Source organism: Clarias gariepinus, chromosome 24, assembly GCF_024256425.1.
Source record: "Clarias gariepinus isolate MV-2021 ecotype Netherlands chromosome 24, CGAR_prim_01v2, whole genome shotgun sequence".
NCBI lineage: Eukaryota > Metazoa > Chordata > Actinopteri > Siluriformes > Clariidae > Clarias > Clarias gariepinus.
Window position 1 is genome coordinate 23,428,086 of NC_071123.1, and position 15,548 is coordinate 23,443,633.

General features: G+C 38.7%; 1 protein-coding gene across 1 annotated transcript in view; it reads right to left on the reverse strand.

The window, feature by feature from the left end:
* LOC128512255 (immunoglobulin lambda-1 light chain-like) overlaps positions 1-15,548 on the reverse strand; it is a 60,190-nt gene that overhangs the window by 22,272 nt on the left and 22,370 nt on the right. The gene's annotated exons all lie outside the window — the stretch shown is intronic.

The window sequence follows — 15,548 nt, forward strand, 5'->3', positions numbered from 1 at the left end:
TGTAATATGCTTGTTGTATTGTTCATGCATTTTAGATGAAGCACTATGTGAATGTTGTCTGTGAAATTTGAAATAATCATTAGTTGGCAGTATACACCTACTGTACGTGGTATTCTCCTAGGGTACGTTTTTTTTCTTCCATATCTGGCAACCAAAACTGTGCAATAAAATGCTGGTAGTTTCTGTTTCGGGGTTATGCTTATGCTGATGATGCACTCTGGTCCCTCTTGGTCTGACTTCCAGCATTTTCAAGGATAATGGAACACGTTTGTGTTTCTTTATTTTGTCTTTTAAGTTTGCTTCATGTACACTTGTAAAATTGTCTCTTAGTACTTTCATAGGTTAATGTAAGTGGACTTTTTATCCATTCTTTTGTATTTTTGATATTTAAAAGCATATAATAAACAAATGTTTTTGTTTAGGTAAGTTGTGGCTAAAAGTGGAAGATAAGAAAAAGTGTAAAATCTTAGCTATTATGACTGCCATTGGGCACCATGCTGAAGGGAACGCTGCTGCTGTTTTGTCTCTCTCTTTCTTTACAGCAGTGCCTTTCTTCCTTTTTGGGGCAGGTCTTCACCCGCCTGTCTTAGAGAGTATTCTAAACTGTTTGGCTCTTTCATGAAAGTGTTTCAAACTTTTCTTCACTGCTATATGGGAGTTTTTTTTATTCTTTTTGCCTCTATGAGTATGCTTCAATTTTCCTCTGCATCATGAGCTTTTTCCAACACGGACAAACCTGGCTTAATTTATATGGACTTGCTTTGGTTCAATTGCTTTTATGTAAAAAAAAAAAAAAAAAAAAAGCTAATTCGTCCGTTTGAGGTGTTCTTTATTTATTTAATAACCTATTTATTTATTTTTTTTCTTTTACTTTGTAATCAAGGCAGTGAACTTCAAAATACAGGTTAATTTCCACTGGTATAGTCACATACGATTAGTGGCTCCTTGTTTTCTCTTTGTCGAGTGCGACATAGTTGTAGAACTACCACAATTACTTATTTCTTACTCGCTTACTTATTTCTAACTTACTTACCATTCCAAAAAAAAAAAACCCACTAAAATCACAGGACAGTAACTACAGACCAGTTGCCCTAACATCTGTGGTCATGAAGTTGTTTAAAAGACTGGTGTTGGCTTATCTGAAGGACATCATTGGACCCTTACTGGACCCCAGCACTTTGCTTATAGAGCAAACAGGTCTGTGGATGATGCAGTCAACATGGGATTGCACTTCATCTTGCAACATCAGGAAATGCAAGGGACTTATGCGAAAGTCTTGTTTATAGAATTCACAACAGCAATACAATCATCCCAACACTGTTCCAGACCCAAATAACCCAGCTCTTTGCTCTTAGCTTGATCACCAGCTTTCTGAAAGAAAGCCAACAGCTAGTGAGACTAGGGAAATTCATGTCCAACAGTCACACCGCCAGTACTGAAGCGTTCTCTCTCCACTGCTCTTTTCCCTCTAAACAAATGAATACACCTTTACAGATCCTCTGTCAAGCTCCTAAGATTTGCAGATGACACTACTATTATTAGCCTCACCCAGGACAGTGATAACTCTGCATATACAGTAGAAGTGAGGTTGAGCAGCTGGCTGTTTGGCGTAGTCACAACAACCCAAAGCTAAACATGTTCAAAACAATGGAGATGATCATGGACTTTAGGAGAAACCCCCCCTGCGCTCCCCCCACTCACCATCATAAACAGCACTGTGACAGCAGTGGAGTTATTCAGGTTCCTGGGAATGATCTTCTTTCAGGACTTGAAGTAGGACAATCACATTGACTCTGTTGTTAAAGAGGCCCATCAGAGGTTGTATTTCCTTTTCCTTCTTTTGCTGAGGAAGTTCAACCTGACACAGGAGCTGCTCACACAGTTCTACTCATCTGTCCTGTGCATTTCAATAACTGTCTGGTTTGGCTCAGCTACAAAATCAGATGACTACAAAGGATTGTTCGGACTGCTAAATGGATTGTCGGCACTCTCCTGCTCACGCTGCAAGAACTGTATACTGTATATCCAGAGTGAAGGAAAGGGCCTTGGAATATCAGCTTTTCTTTAAACTTTTGGCCCTACAGAGCACTGAACACCAGGACAGTCAGGCACAAGAACAGTTTTTTCACCCTGGCAATTTACCTCATTAACAGTTAAACGTTCTTCTCACCGTGCAATAAATATAAGTTCAATACCACTAATGTTTACTTGACTTATATGATAAAACCCCACATCCTACTTTAATTGTTGTTAACTTTTTTTCCTCCTTGTGTGGTTTGTTTTGTCATCTCTGGAAGCTCTGTCACCAAAACAAATTCCTTTATTTTGCAAATGTATGTCATGCAAACGTACGTGGAAACGTAGCTCTTTCTGATTCTGATTCTGATCAATAACTTGCAAACTTTCCCAAGTGCCACACTCATTGCAGAAATGTCTAATCAGACCCACTTAATGGCTTAATAAGAAATAATGAAAATTACTGTATTCAGTGTTCTTCAGTGGCTTTTCCAGTCATCAGCTGTGATTGCAATAGATCACCTTTGGGATACAATAAAACAGGAGCTTTGGTTGAAAAACTTAATTGTAGATCTCATGATCATACTGAGGTCATTATAGCAATCACTGAAAATATGGATTTATCTTTGTCTGTGGAATTAAATGTCATAACTTTTCATGTTCTTTGAATTCTGTCAACGTGTCTTCAGTGAGCATCACATAGGTTTGTCTGTAAAAGCAGAAGTAAATGTGAGCAGTGAGGAGGTTTTTGTCACGGTGTACATCACTGTGTTACATGCTCTTTAGCAGAGCCGTCCCATGTGTTACAGTAATACACTGCTGAGTCTCCAACCTCCACATTACTGATTACCACATTACAGTCTGATGCAGATGAACATGTTGATGTAAATTTAGGAGATGAAAAGCCAGATCCATATTTAGGAGCGCTCCAGGACTGATGGTGACTTAACACATACTGAGGAACTCCTCCAGGAACTTGTTTGTACCACCATGCAGCACTAACAATCCCCAGGTTACAGTCCATGGTGGCCATCTGTCCTTGAGTCAGTGTGAGAACAGGAGGCTTCTGGGTCACCACAGTCACACCACTGACACCTGGAATAAAAACAGCACACATGTTACATCACTTCATGCTCACATTAGATGGAGCCCAAATGCTGATGAGCTCCAGAGTTGTGAAATCTTACATGAGAGAGCAGTGAAGAGAGAGCAGAGCGCTGGCAGCATGGTGTCTGTGTGTGATGGGACTCTCGTGCTGAGTGAAGAGATGAGCAGCGTGAGGAGCAGATAAAGGAGAGACTGCAGGGACGTGCTATAAGAGAGACAGGAGGAGGGACAGAGGGAGGAGACGCTCAACAACACACACCACAGCTGATGATCTCCACAGTGTTATACTACATACTGAACACACACTGCACTGTCATTATTAACACACCACCAACTCTACAATACACACACTGCTCTTAGAAAGACTTCTTTTTAAGAAAAACTAATCTTATTTTAATAAAAAAAATATATTTCCCATCCATGGAATTTTTCAGTCTTGTTGATTCCTAATTTTTGACAACATTTCTCTAGTCCAACTTATTCTAGTGGACCCAAGATCTTGTATTCTCTTACTTCTACTTTAATATCGATAGGATCTGTTGTAAAGATTTTTTATTTGTGATCATGAGTGTGTACAATTTGATCTCTGTGTTAATTCAGATGTTAAGCCTGTTAAACAAATGTCACTCTCTTGCTGTCTAAACCATGAATCTAATGAAATCAATCACTTTATTTAATTGAGATTCAAATGTAAAAAAAATCTAAGGATGTTGACAGTTTACTGCAAAACAGTGTAAAACAAAATATAGAAATAACCTTTTAAGAGTATTTAGATTTCAAGAAGTCCGGACACAAAGGATACAAACGATAGAAGTTGTTCAGTTTTAGCTGGTTGGTTCAGGTCACACACTGCTACGATTAGTTTTAAGGTCTCTCAGGGCTTGGTAGTGACCCTTGTTTAATTTTCAATATACGGTGGGGGTAAAAAAGGAATTATTGACTCACTCATTCACTTATTATTTGCACTGCTCTATCCTGTCCACAGGGTCATGGGGGCCTGGAGCCTATAGGAGATGTAGGGCACAAGGCAGGGTACACCCTGGTTGGTGTGGCAGTCCATCACAGGGCACACACACACACAATGAGATAATGTTTGCATTCAGTGATTTCTGCATACACTTAACATTTAAGGCCAAACCTATTTTTGATTATACATTTATCACTGAATGTTCAACACTTTTTCATGTCCACCCCAATTAAGCCTACAATACATGTAAATTCAGATTAACATTTAGCTGGTTACAGCATTATTATTAGGCTGGTCCTAAGTTAACCAGCGTGGTTTGACATATTAAGTTACTTTTTACCTTTTCTTTTTTTAAATAGTAAGTTACTGCATGATTAATTTTTGCAAAGCAGTAGTTTTATTATAGAGTGTTTAGTGTTTAACAGTAGTAACCAGAACATGTAACTTTAGGGACATCAGTTAAAACCCTTAGGGGTTGGCGTACCCGGCGATGGGTACACATGCATTTGTTCTGGTAACTGTCAAAAGAACTTAAAATGCTTCATGATTTTTGATCCTAGACATAAGTGTAGTACATCATTTGAACCTGTAAAGGGTCTACTTTTATTTATGTACACTGTAACCCAGGTTAGAAATGAGTGAATTAAAAATGAAGAAAAACTTTTTATATTGAAGTAATTATACTAAAATAATTAAAACAAAAATGCTAAATCTAATGGGCATTTAAGTTTATTTGCTGTGCTGTGGACTTTAAAGTGATTAGGATAACTATAATGACTAAGGTTTCCTGAGACATCCAGAGAAGGACCAGCTCCAGCTGGATTCTGCTTTATGATGGTTGAAGCTACGCATGCTGCTCCTGTGCTCCCAGTGATCCAGACCTCATCTGCCCTCTGCACCTACTGACTCCCTGTGCTGAACTGGACTTCATATTATTTTAAATACCTTCTGTTATATTGGACTTTCACCTGCACAACACACATGATGTTATATCTATCAGTTATCACCCAGATGAGGATGGGTTCCCTGTTGAGTCTGGTTCCTCTCAACGTTTCTTCCTATTGCCATGTCAGGGAGTTTTTCCTTGCCACCGTCGCCGTCACCCTTGGCTTGCTCATCAGAGACATTTCATTCATCATTCATTCATCTCATTATTATCTAGACACATTTTTCTCACACATACACACTTCCAAATATTTTCTTTGCTAAAAAAAAAAAAAAAAATCATTTTTGTGGAGCTGCTTTGAGACAATGACCGTTGTTAAAAGTGCTATATAAATAAAATTGAATTGAATGTTGGATGGTTGTTGTGAGAGGCGCACTGTGATGATGTCATCAATACGCGACGCATAGACACAGAAAGAAAAAACATGTGCTTTGCAAATTGCTAGTGTCAACACTGATTTAAAGAGAGGTATACATTAGTCATCTTTATTTAAAATGCATAAATAATGCATTGGATAATGTTGTAACACTTGTAAAAATCTGATTTGGGTCATCTTAGCACGATGATTGATGTTTATTAAAGTGGACGATGCTTGATTATAAACCTTGTGAACCCCGATGTAGTTCATTTAAAGTGTGTTTCAAAATATGATGTTTAAATCTTTTAAATTAAGTGTTAATGTTTTTAAATGTTTTATGCGAGTTTATATGCATCTAGTCTTCACATCATGTTGTAACTTTGTGCATTGTATTTCTGAAAAGCTCCAAAGTGCAAATCAGCAACTTATCATTTATGTAACTGATTTTTACGTTATGTGCATCAAGTGACATCCTCCAATTAAGAAAATGCTTAAATAGTATTTTTAATTAGTTTAAAAGATAAACTAATACATATGAAAGATATGTTGAGTCTAACAGTCATGTTAATTGCCTGTAATGTTGTGACCCTGTTTGTATAAACAGGTCAGTTTCTTTTCTGACACTGAGTTAAGCTGTGATCCTAAGATTGCGAGCCACCCAGTTAAAGAGACTCTTGAAAAAGACGATTAGAAGAGAATCCTGCGATTCATCAAGTGATTGGTGTTGTATCCATTATCACAGGTTTAACCATTCCAAGTGATTCTTGATTTATTCTAAATAACCTACAAACAAAGAAATATGTTTTTGTCAAAAAGTGTCATAGAAAATGTACATGGAGGTTTTTTTTTTTCTGTGAGTGAGTGAGCAGGATGATCGTCACATCATTTTGAAGTAAAAACTCCAAGTTACAAGATCCAGGTCGCAAAAGTCTTGTACACAAATGTTATGAATGTGTTTTGTGCTCTTGACTTATTTTTTTGTTTTGTTTTTAATAATCACGCATAACTCTTTTTTTTTCTCAAAAATACAAACTTGTACATACATGCTCTCTTATATTACTGAAGCCCAGTTTGTGCTGAATACGGTGTAATCGAACTTTAGCCATTTATATGTTTATAAGTAACTGAAAAATACACAAATGCCAGGACATGTCAGTTTGTTTGTGGAAAGGTTATCTTAGTAATTATATACACTTTACTTTAACTGGGTTTTTTACAGAATCATGCCGCCTCAGAAACCTTGGAGGAGAACAAGAATCTCAACAAAGAAACTGCAGGAAAATGTCTCCATCAGCACCACATCATCAGTCAGGTAAACACCAGCCCATGAGCAAGCTCAAGCTCACCTCTCTACTTTCAAAAAGTTGGGAATGGAGTAGCTGAATGGTGTTTAGGTAAATCTTTTGTTCCAGTAGATACTAAGCAGCTTCAGGAGTTGCAGACTTCGGACAAACTTGTTGGACCTCCACCTCAAGAAAAGACTGATGTAGCCGGTGAGAGAGAACTTTTCCTGGCATTGGCCCGTTCCTGTAGCCTTTACATACAGCAAGCAACTAATATTCTCTTAAAAAATTTTCATCTCCTTTTTGACTGATTCTTTTCACTGGAAGATTGTCACAATGCTGTGGACTTTGTGTAACTCCTGTACAAATCATACGTACTTTGAGTTGAGCAGTGTGACATTTTGTATCATTTAGTGTCTTGATTTGCCAGATTTTGCTGTTGTCTGTTATATTGTGTAAATTTATTACACAATAATAATGGATTTTGCACATTTAAGTTTATTCTATCTCCGCCAAGCGTCACGTGATCACAACTGACCCATTGGTTTTTCTCTCTTTTTTGGGAATTGTGGGTAATCATCTCCCCTGCTGGGTCTTAGTGTGCGCCTCTCACTGGTATAATCAACATCCGTGCACACGTGTACTGTTTACTATAACAACACACACACACACACACACACACACACACCATCTGCCCTCTGGACCTGTCTGACTCATCCCGATGCCCCGCTTCTGGTTAGAGATCTCGTCACATGGATGCCCCATGTGTCTCTTTGGGATGCGTCTCGTGTCTGGGGACGGTGTCTTCACTCTACCATAAAGACAGTTCTGGCCTTGACTGATGTTGACAGCTGTTTTTCTGAGGACTTGACTTGGCTGCAGTCACTCGATAGTTCAGGAATGGAATTTCCTACGAGTCTACCTGAGCCTCCAATAACTACCTGGACTCCATATTAAAATTAATTAACATCAACTGTTATAGCTGAACTGGCCTCCTCCTAACACACAGTATAAATGCAGATCAATTCCTGCTCTCTGTTTCACCCAGATGAGGATGGGTTCCCTGTTGAGTCTGGTTCCTCGCAAGGTTTCTTCCTATTACCATCTCAGGGAGTTTATTCTTGCCACTGTCGCCCTCGGCTTCCTCACCAGGGACTATCTGACCATTTTGATTCATACAAATTCACATTTCATACAAACTTAAATAATTCTTTTGATTGTGTAAAGCTGCTTTGCGGCAATGAAAATTGCTAAAAGCGCTATACAAATAAAATTTAATTGAATTAAAAAATTCTCGGGTTGTATCTCAGTTGTCTCTCTTTGTTTCTTTTTAGTCAGCTTTAGAAATAAAAATAGAAAAGACAAAGTCAGGCTTGAAATGAAAAAGCTCAATTCAGTCTAATAAGACTAGAAAAATATCATTCTGAGCAACAAAATTTTGCTATGGGTAACGCCTATAAAAGTAAATTTTGTTTGAACCACTATTAACATATAGGCATATTGTAAAAAAAAAAAAAAAAAAAAAAAAAATATATATATATATATATATATATATGTAGAAGCTCCCGTTCCACCACATCCCAAAGATGCTCTATTGGGTTGAGATCTGGTGACTGTGGGGGCCATTTTAGTATAGTGAACTCATTGTCATGTTCAAGAAACCAATTTGAAATGATTCAAGCTTTGTGACATGGTGCATTATCCTGCTGGAAGTAGCCATCAGAGGATGAGTACATGGTGGTCATAAAGAGATGGACATGGACAGAAACAATGCTCAGGTAGCCCGTGGCATTTAAACGATGCCCAGTTGGCACTAAGGGGCCGAAAATGTGCCAAGAAAACATCCCCCACACCATTACACCACCACCACCAGCCTGCACAGTGGTAACAAGGCATGATGGATCCATGTTCTCATTCTGTTTACGCCAAATTCTGTCTCTACCATTTGAATGTCTCAACAGAAATCGAGACTCATCAGACTAAGCAACATTTTTCCAGTCTTCAACTGTCCAATTTTGGTGAGCTCGTGCAAATTGTAGCCTCTTTTTCCTATTTGTAGTGGAGATGAGTGGTACCCGGTGGGGTCTTCTGCTGTTGTAGCCTATTTGCCTCAAGGTTGTGCGTGTTGTGGCTTCACAAATGCTTTGCTGCATACCTCGGTTGTAACGAGTGGTTATTTCAGTCAAAGTTGCTCTTCTATCAGCTTGAATCAGTCGGCCCATTCTCCTCTGACCTCTAGCATCAACAAGGCATTTTCGCCCACAGGACTACCGCATACTGGATGTTTTTCCCTTTTCACACCATTCTTTGTAAACCCTAGAAATGGTTGTGCGTGAAAATCCCAGTAACTGAGCAGATTGTCGAATACTCAGACCGGCCCGTCTGGCCCAACAACCATGTCACGCTTAAAATTGCTTAAATTACCTTTCTTTTCCATTCTGACATTTAGTTTGGAGTTCAGGAGATTGTCTTGACCAGGACCACACCCCTAAATGCATTGAAGCAACTGCCATGTGATTGGTTTATTAGATAATTGCATTAACGAGAAATTGAACAGGTTTTCCTAATAATCCTTTAGGTGAGTGTGTGTGTGTGTGTGTGTGTGTATGTATATATATGTATATTAGTTCTACCCGTTTACTGCCACATCTTATAAATCCATGTTGGTCCACAGATTGGGAAGAAAGTCTTACAATTCAGTAATTAAACCTTTTCCACGGAAATCATTGTAAAGGACTCTGGCCTGGAAAGTAAAATCAAACATATTAGGGATTTACTGTCTGACAGTTTATCACAATAGCAGATATCTGTTAGAGAGTGCCACTAATTTCACACAAATCAAAGGCAATATTTGGTAAATCTTTAATTTGTAAATCACCTGATCATTGGGAGTTCATTAGAGGAAACAAACTGGATGTCAAGAACTAATCTTAGGTGACCAGAAGACGTAGCTTTAGCGGTTAGCTCTTTGTTGCGCAAATAGTAAACCCAAACGCGGAAGGACACGAATAGGCAGGATAATCACGCGATTTAGTCTAAGGACTCTCACAAATAGGGAGCAAATGAAAGACACAATCTAACCCGTGTCCTATAAACACACACTCAATCTAAAAGCAAACCCAAGAAAGTGAGTACCCACAAATTGGCGAATGAATCCGAAGCGGCATGGGCGAACTCAATGACTGAGCGATGTGCTGCACCATCTTGTCTCCTTTTATGCTTCCTGGTTCGCGACCACATTACTTCCGGGTCCTAGTGCTGGTCGCGGACCGAGTGTGCATGACACTGGACTGAAAAAAATTATCTATCTATGTCTGTTTTCAGAAAATCTTGAATAAAAGTGATTGCATATCCATGATCTTTGAATTCTGTAAAAAATTTAGTGTCTTCATTGACCATCACATAAGGTTTCACTTTGGTTCCAATGAGTTCATGTTATGTTAAGCAGAAGTGAGTGTGAGCAGTGGGGAGGTTTCTGTTATAATGTACATTACTGTGATATGTTGTCTTTAGCAGTCATCCCATGTGTTACAGTAATACACTGCTGAGTCTCCCACCTCCACTTTACTGATTACCGAAATACAATCAGATGAAGATGAACACTGTGATGTAAATTTAGGAGAACCAGATCCATACAGTATGTCGGAGAGCTCCGATGGTGAGTTAACACAAACTGAGGAACTCCTGCAAGGAGTTGTTTGTGCCAGCGTGCATTTTCACAAGTAACAGTCCCCAGATTACAGTCCTTGTTGGCTATCTGTCCTCAAGTTAGTGTGAGAACTGACACCTGGAATAAAAACACCACATGTTACAACAATTCATGCTTGCATTAGATGGAGCACAAATTAATGTCTTACACTATCAAAGTGTCACTTACAGTAAACTGTCCTTAATCACTAAATCGTATGAAATCTTTGTTTACATTTCTGTGTAGATTATACTGATCATTACAGCCAATCAGGCTGTCTTTTACATACAGTAAAAACCTACATGGAATCATGGATTCACTTTGGATAAGAAGATCTGCCCCATGCCTAAAAGTAAATCAACAATCTGTGTTTCTTTTCATAAATATGCAATAAAGAGGTATCTGAAATCTTTAATGTGATTAAGTTCAGTGAACACTGACTTTTAACTTTAGTTTAGGTTTTTGTTGTTTTTGTTCTTGTGCTGTTGTGTGAAAGCAGAAGTGAGTGTGAGCAGTGAGGAGGTTTTTGTCACGGTATATACCACTGTGAGACCCACTCTTTGGCAGGGGTATCGTATGTGCAACAGTAATACACTGCTGAGTCTCCCACCTCCACATTACTAATAATTAGTTTATAATCTGATTTAGAGGAGTGTGTTGATGTGAACTTAGGAGATGAAAAACCAGATCCATATGTCGGTGAGGTCCAGTCATGATAATTTCTCAACACATACTGAGGAGCTTCACCAGGAATGTGCTTGTGCCAGCGGGCACCACTGTCCATGCCCAGATTACAGTCCATGGTGGCCGTCTGTCCTTGAGTCAGTGTGAGAACAGGAGGCTTCTGCGTCACCACAGTCACACCACTGACACCTGGAATAAAAACAGCACACATGTTACATCACTTCATGCTCACATTAGATGGAGCCCAAATGCTGATGAGCTCCAGAGTTGTGAAATCTTACATGAGAGAGCAGTGAAGAGAGAGCAGAGCGCTGGCAGCATGGTGTCTGTGTGTGATGGGACTCTCGTGCTGAGTGAAGAGATGAGCAGCGTGAGGAGCAGATAAAGGAGAGACTGCAGGGACGTGCTATAAGAAAGACAGGAGGAGGGACAGAGGGAGGAGACGCTCAACAACACACACCACAACTGATGATCTCAACAGTGTTATACTACATACTTCATTATTAACACACCATGAGCACTCTGATAGACACACTCTTGTTAAATAGAGTAGTATTATTTTTTTCTGTAGATGATTGACGTCAGTCACATATAAAACATGTCACTCTATTTGTCAAAGAAAAGCTCATCATTTACATGAAGCTGAAATGTCAGTGTGAGGACCAGCAGGTGTATCCTGAGTGTGTTTCTCTATCTGTGATGTACAATAAGTCAGTGTGGAACTATTGAGAATGACAGAGCCATAGAGCCTGGTGTATAATCTGGACACTTATACAGATAACACAAAGACATTAATGTCTCTGACTGTGAGACATGTTCTGATAAACACCCTGGAACACACTGCACTTTTATTAGTATATTACACCGATCAGGGGTGCGTTTCCCAAAAGCATCGTTAGCCAACTATGGTCGCAAGTTCTGTCGTTACCAACATAGTTCAACAATTTAGTGTTTCTCAGAACCATAGTTCAAACGAACATTCGCAAACAGCGTCGCAAACTTACGTGGTTGAAACTACAGCCTTCGATCTGTGGTTAGAAGCATAGTTCCCTGCCGCGGCTGGGTGTGTTCTATTTACAGTTAACGACCCTACGCTCTATTAGTTTCTAAAATATTCCCAACCACTTCGAGCGATTTGGAAAACTTAATGTTTTGGTGCTCAGATATTAGGTTATTCATTTTTCGGTTATTTTGATTACAAATTCACTTCGAAACGATATAACAGCGATACCATCGCAATTATTCTCCCTTCGTAGTGCCCTAGGGAAGCATTATTTATGCCGGTTGGAACACAGCCTTGGTTCCGTTTGTGCGAAGAAAAGGTGAGTTTTCAAGTAAGTATCTTTGTTAAAACACCCCCAAAGAGAAATTTCTTATAACAATATTTGTAGTGTTAGATGTTCACTTATAATGAATGTTATCTGTACTGTTCACGTATTCAACATATACACTGCACAAAGTGTTAAGCACTAAGAAAATTAAAGATTTTTACACTACCATAGTGTAAGCCTATTTAAAATATTACTCAATATATATTCAATTAATGTAACCAAATAAATTAAAAACAATGCAAAAGTATTTAAAGTACGTCTGCAGGGGGAAACCATGTAGGCAAATAAACAAAATATTTATTAACACAAGTTCATTCGAGATTAATTTAAACAAAAAAAATACAGGATCCAAACTGTAAAAAAACGAACCAAACATATTCTGAATTAACAGTTGTCTGACTTCTGCTCCTGCAGGATGCGTTCTGCCTTGATGTGTGTTCGAAGGATCATCATTATCATCATCATCCTCATCAGAAGTGTCATCTTCCTCATCAAAAAGCGGGACATTTTCCTTGACTGCAATGTTGTGTAGAATTGCTGTAACTACAATTACATAGCAGCTTTTGGAGGGGTTCAGTTTCAGGCCACCACTGGACTTGTTTGTTTGGTCACACTTGCAAAGTCCCTCCACCTGTTTCTGACTTCCTCTGGGCTTCTCTCATACGCATTTCCAGAAGCATACATTTTTTGTGCGATTTCATTCCATTTTTTTTGTCAGAATTTGTAACTGTGTTTTTTAATTTGGAGAAAAGCAGAATTTTACTGTTTCCCACCTCCTTCAAAAGAACTGCAAGCTCTTTTTTAGTAAATTGTGGTTTTCGTGTCATTTTTTCATGTAAAGGGACTTATATAGAAAATGATCTTAAACAAAATAGGTAACAGGTGGTCACAACACAATCCCAGCATTTTTAAAACCCATAATTTCTTTTTATTTTAATTGTACTTATGTATCAATACCAAATAAAAATGAGTTCAAATGAAATATAACTAAAAGTTATAGACTTTGTTATTCGAAAAGAGCACATTTAAACTGTATATGCCTATATATGTTTTATTGTATATATAATAATGAAAATAATGAATGTTGCGTTCGTGACATTATTACACCACTTCTACGTAACGTCACTGCGAAAGCGCATTGAATGCGAGCCGAAGAGAGAAAAAACACTTTACAGTAGGGGGCGATATGTGCCTATGGCACTACTCCGCCATTGTATCGAAGAAGAAGAATGACAAATTAAACCAAAATGGTTCTAACGATGGACATGCGACACAGGTACTATGGTGTTGGGAAACAGTCGTGACTAGTTAGTTATTTTCTTCAACGTTGCATCGTACAACTGTGGTTAAGCAAAGAGCTACATCGTTGTACGGGAAACGCAGCCCAGGTCAGGTTGATGCACTTACAGTTATTTTTTTGACACACGTTCAGCTCACAGTGCTGATTCATTTTAAATGACAAATAAGCAAATTTAGCAAAATTGGCTGTTGAACCCATTAATAATGTATGTGTATTATTGATCATCAAATTACAGTCTGCTAGCGATGGACATCTTGATGTTAATCTATAAGAGGCAGATTAATTTAAAATGAACTTTTCACCAAATATCAAAGGGATCAGTATGCTTTATTTTTGATTAATGCAAATCAATGTTTCATGTGTTTGCTGTGTAACGTCCTGAGACCCTGGACTGTTTGATAGTTTAACAGAGGTTATGATCACAGCCAGTAGAAGCTGAATTTGCAGACGTGATATTTAAGCTGTGTCTTGCATCACCATCATGAGAAAAAAGTGAGCAAGGACCTTGTGTGAGGGAGATGGTTAATTGTTTTTTCACCACTTAGGGTCTGCTCATCAGAAAGTCCAGGATCCAGTTGGAAAAATGAATCCTACGTCCTTGAGCTTGAAAGAAAGCTTGCAACGACAAACTTCAAATTTTAACACCTTGTGGAAACTTGAAATTAAATTCCTGAGAAAGGAGCTTCTCCAAATTTCTCAATAAGGGATGTGATGTAAATAAAAATATATCAATTCAGCATTGTGTAATAAAAAAAATTCTTAATCTGATCATTTTCGATGCAATGCTGCTTTTTTCATCACAATGCATGAATTATTGGCGAAAGAAATTCCCTGTATGGACTTAGAATTAAATGCTAAAGCTACCAGGTGTATATCAGACTGAGCGTTCAGTCTGAGTATATAAAAAATTTGAGCTGAGAACATAGATGAAATCATGAACCATTTGTGTTTGGTTTTACAAAATGTGGAGAACAATGTCATCCCCCATCTGTGTATCTATATGTAAAGAAAGTAAAGACACAGTGAAGAAGTGAGTTTACATTTCAGTTCCAAAGATGTAGAATTTGGGTTTTTGTTGGTTCTCATGTTGTGTAAAAGCAGAAGTAAGCAGTCAGGAGGTTTTTGTCATGGTGTACATCACTGTGGTACGTACTCATCACCAGATTCATCATATGTCTTACAGTAATACACTGCGGCGTCTCCTACCTGTAAATTACTGATCACTAAATTACAGTCTGCTAGCGACGAACATCTTGATGTAAATTTAGAAGATGAAAAACCAGATCCATATTTAGGAGCACTCCAGGACTGATGGTGTCTCAACACATGCTGAGTAACTCCTCCAGGAACCTGTTTGTACCAGCATGTACCCCAGTGAAGGACAGTCCCCAGATTACAGTCCATGGTGGCCGTCTGTCCTCGGGTCAGTGTGAGAACAGGAGGCTTCTGCGTCACCACAGTCACACCACTGACACCTGGAATAAAAACAGCACACATGTTACATCACTTCATGCTCACATTAGATGGAGCCCAAATGCTGATGAGCTCCAGAGTTGTGAAATCTTACATGAGAGAGCAGTGAAGAGAGAGCAGAGCGCTGGCAGCATGGTGTCTGTGTGTGATGGGACTCTCGTGCTGAGTGAAGAGATGAGCAGCGTGAGGAGCAGATAAAGGAGAGACTGCAGGGACGTGCTATAAGAGAGACAGGAGGAGGGACAGAGGGAGGAGACGCTCAACAACACACACCACAGCTGATGATCTCCACAGTGGTGTACTACATACTGAACACACACTGCACTGTTATTATTAACACACCTTTCACGTATTAATGCACTCTTTATTCTTGTGTCCTAATCTCAAAGTACTTG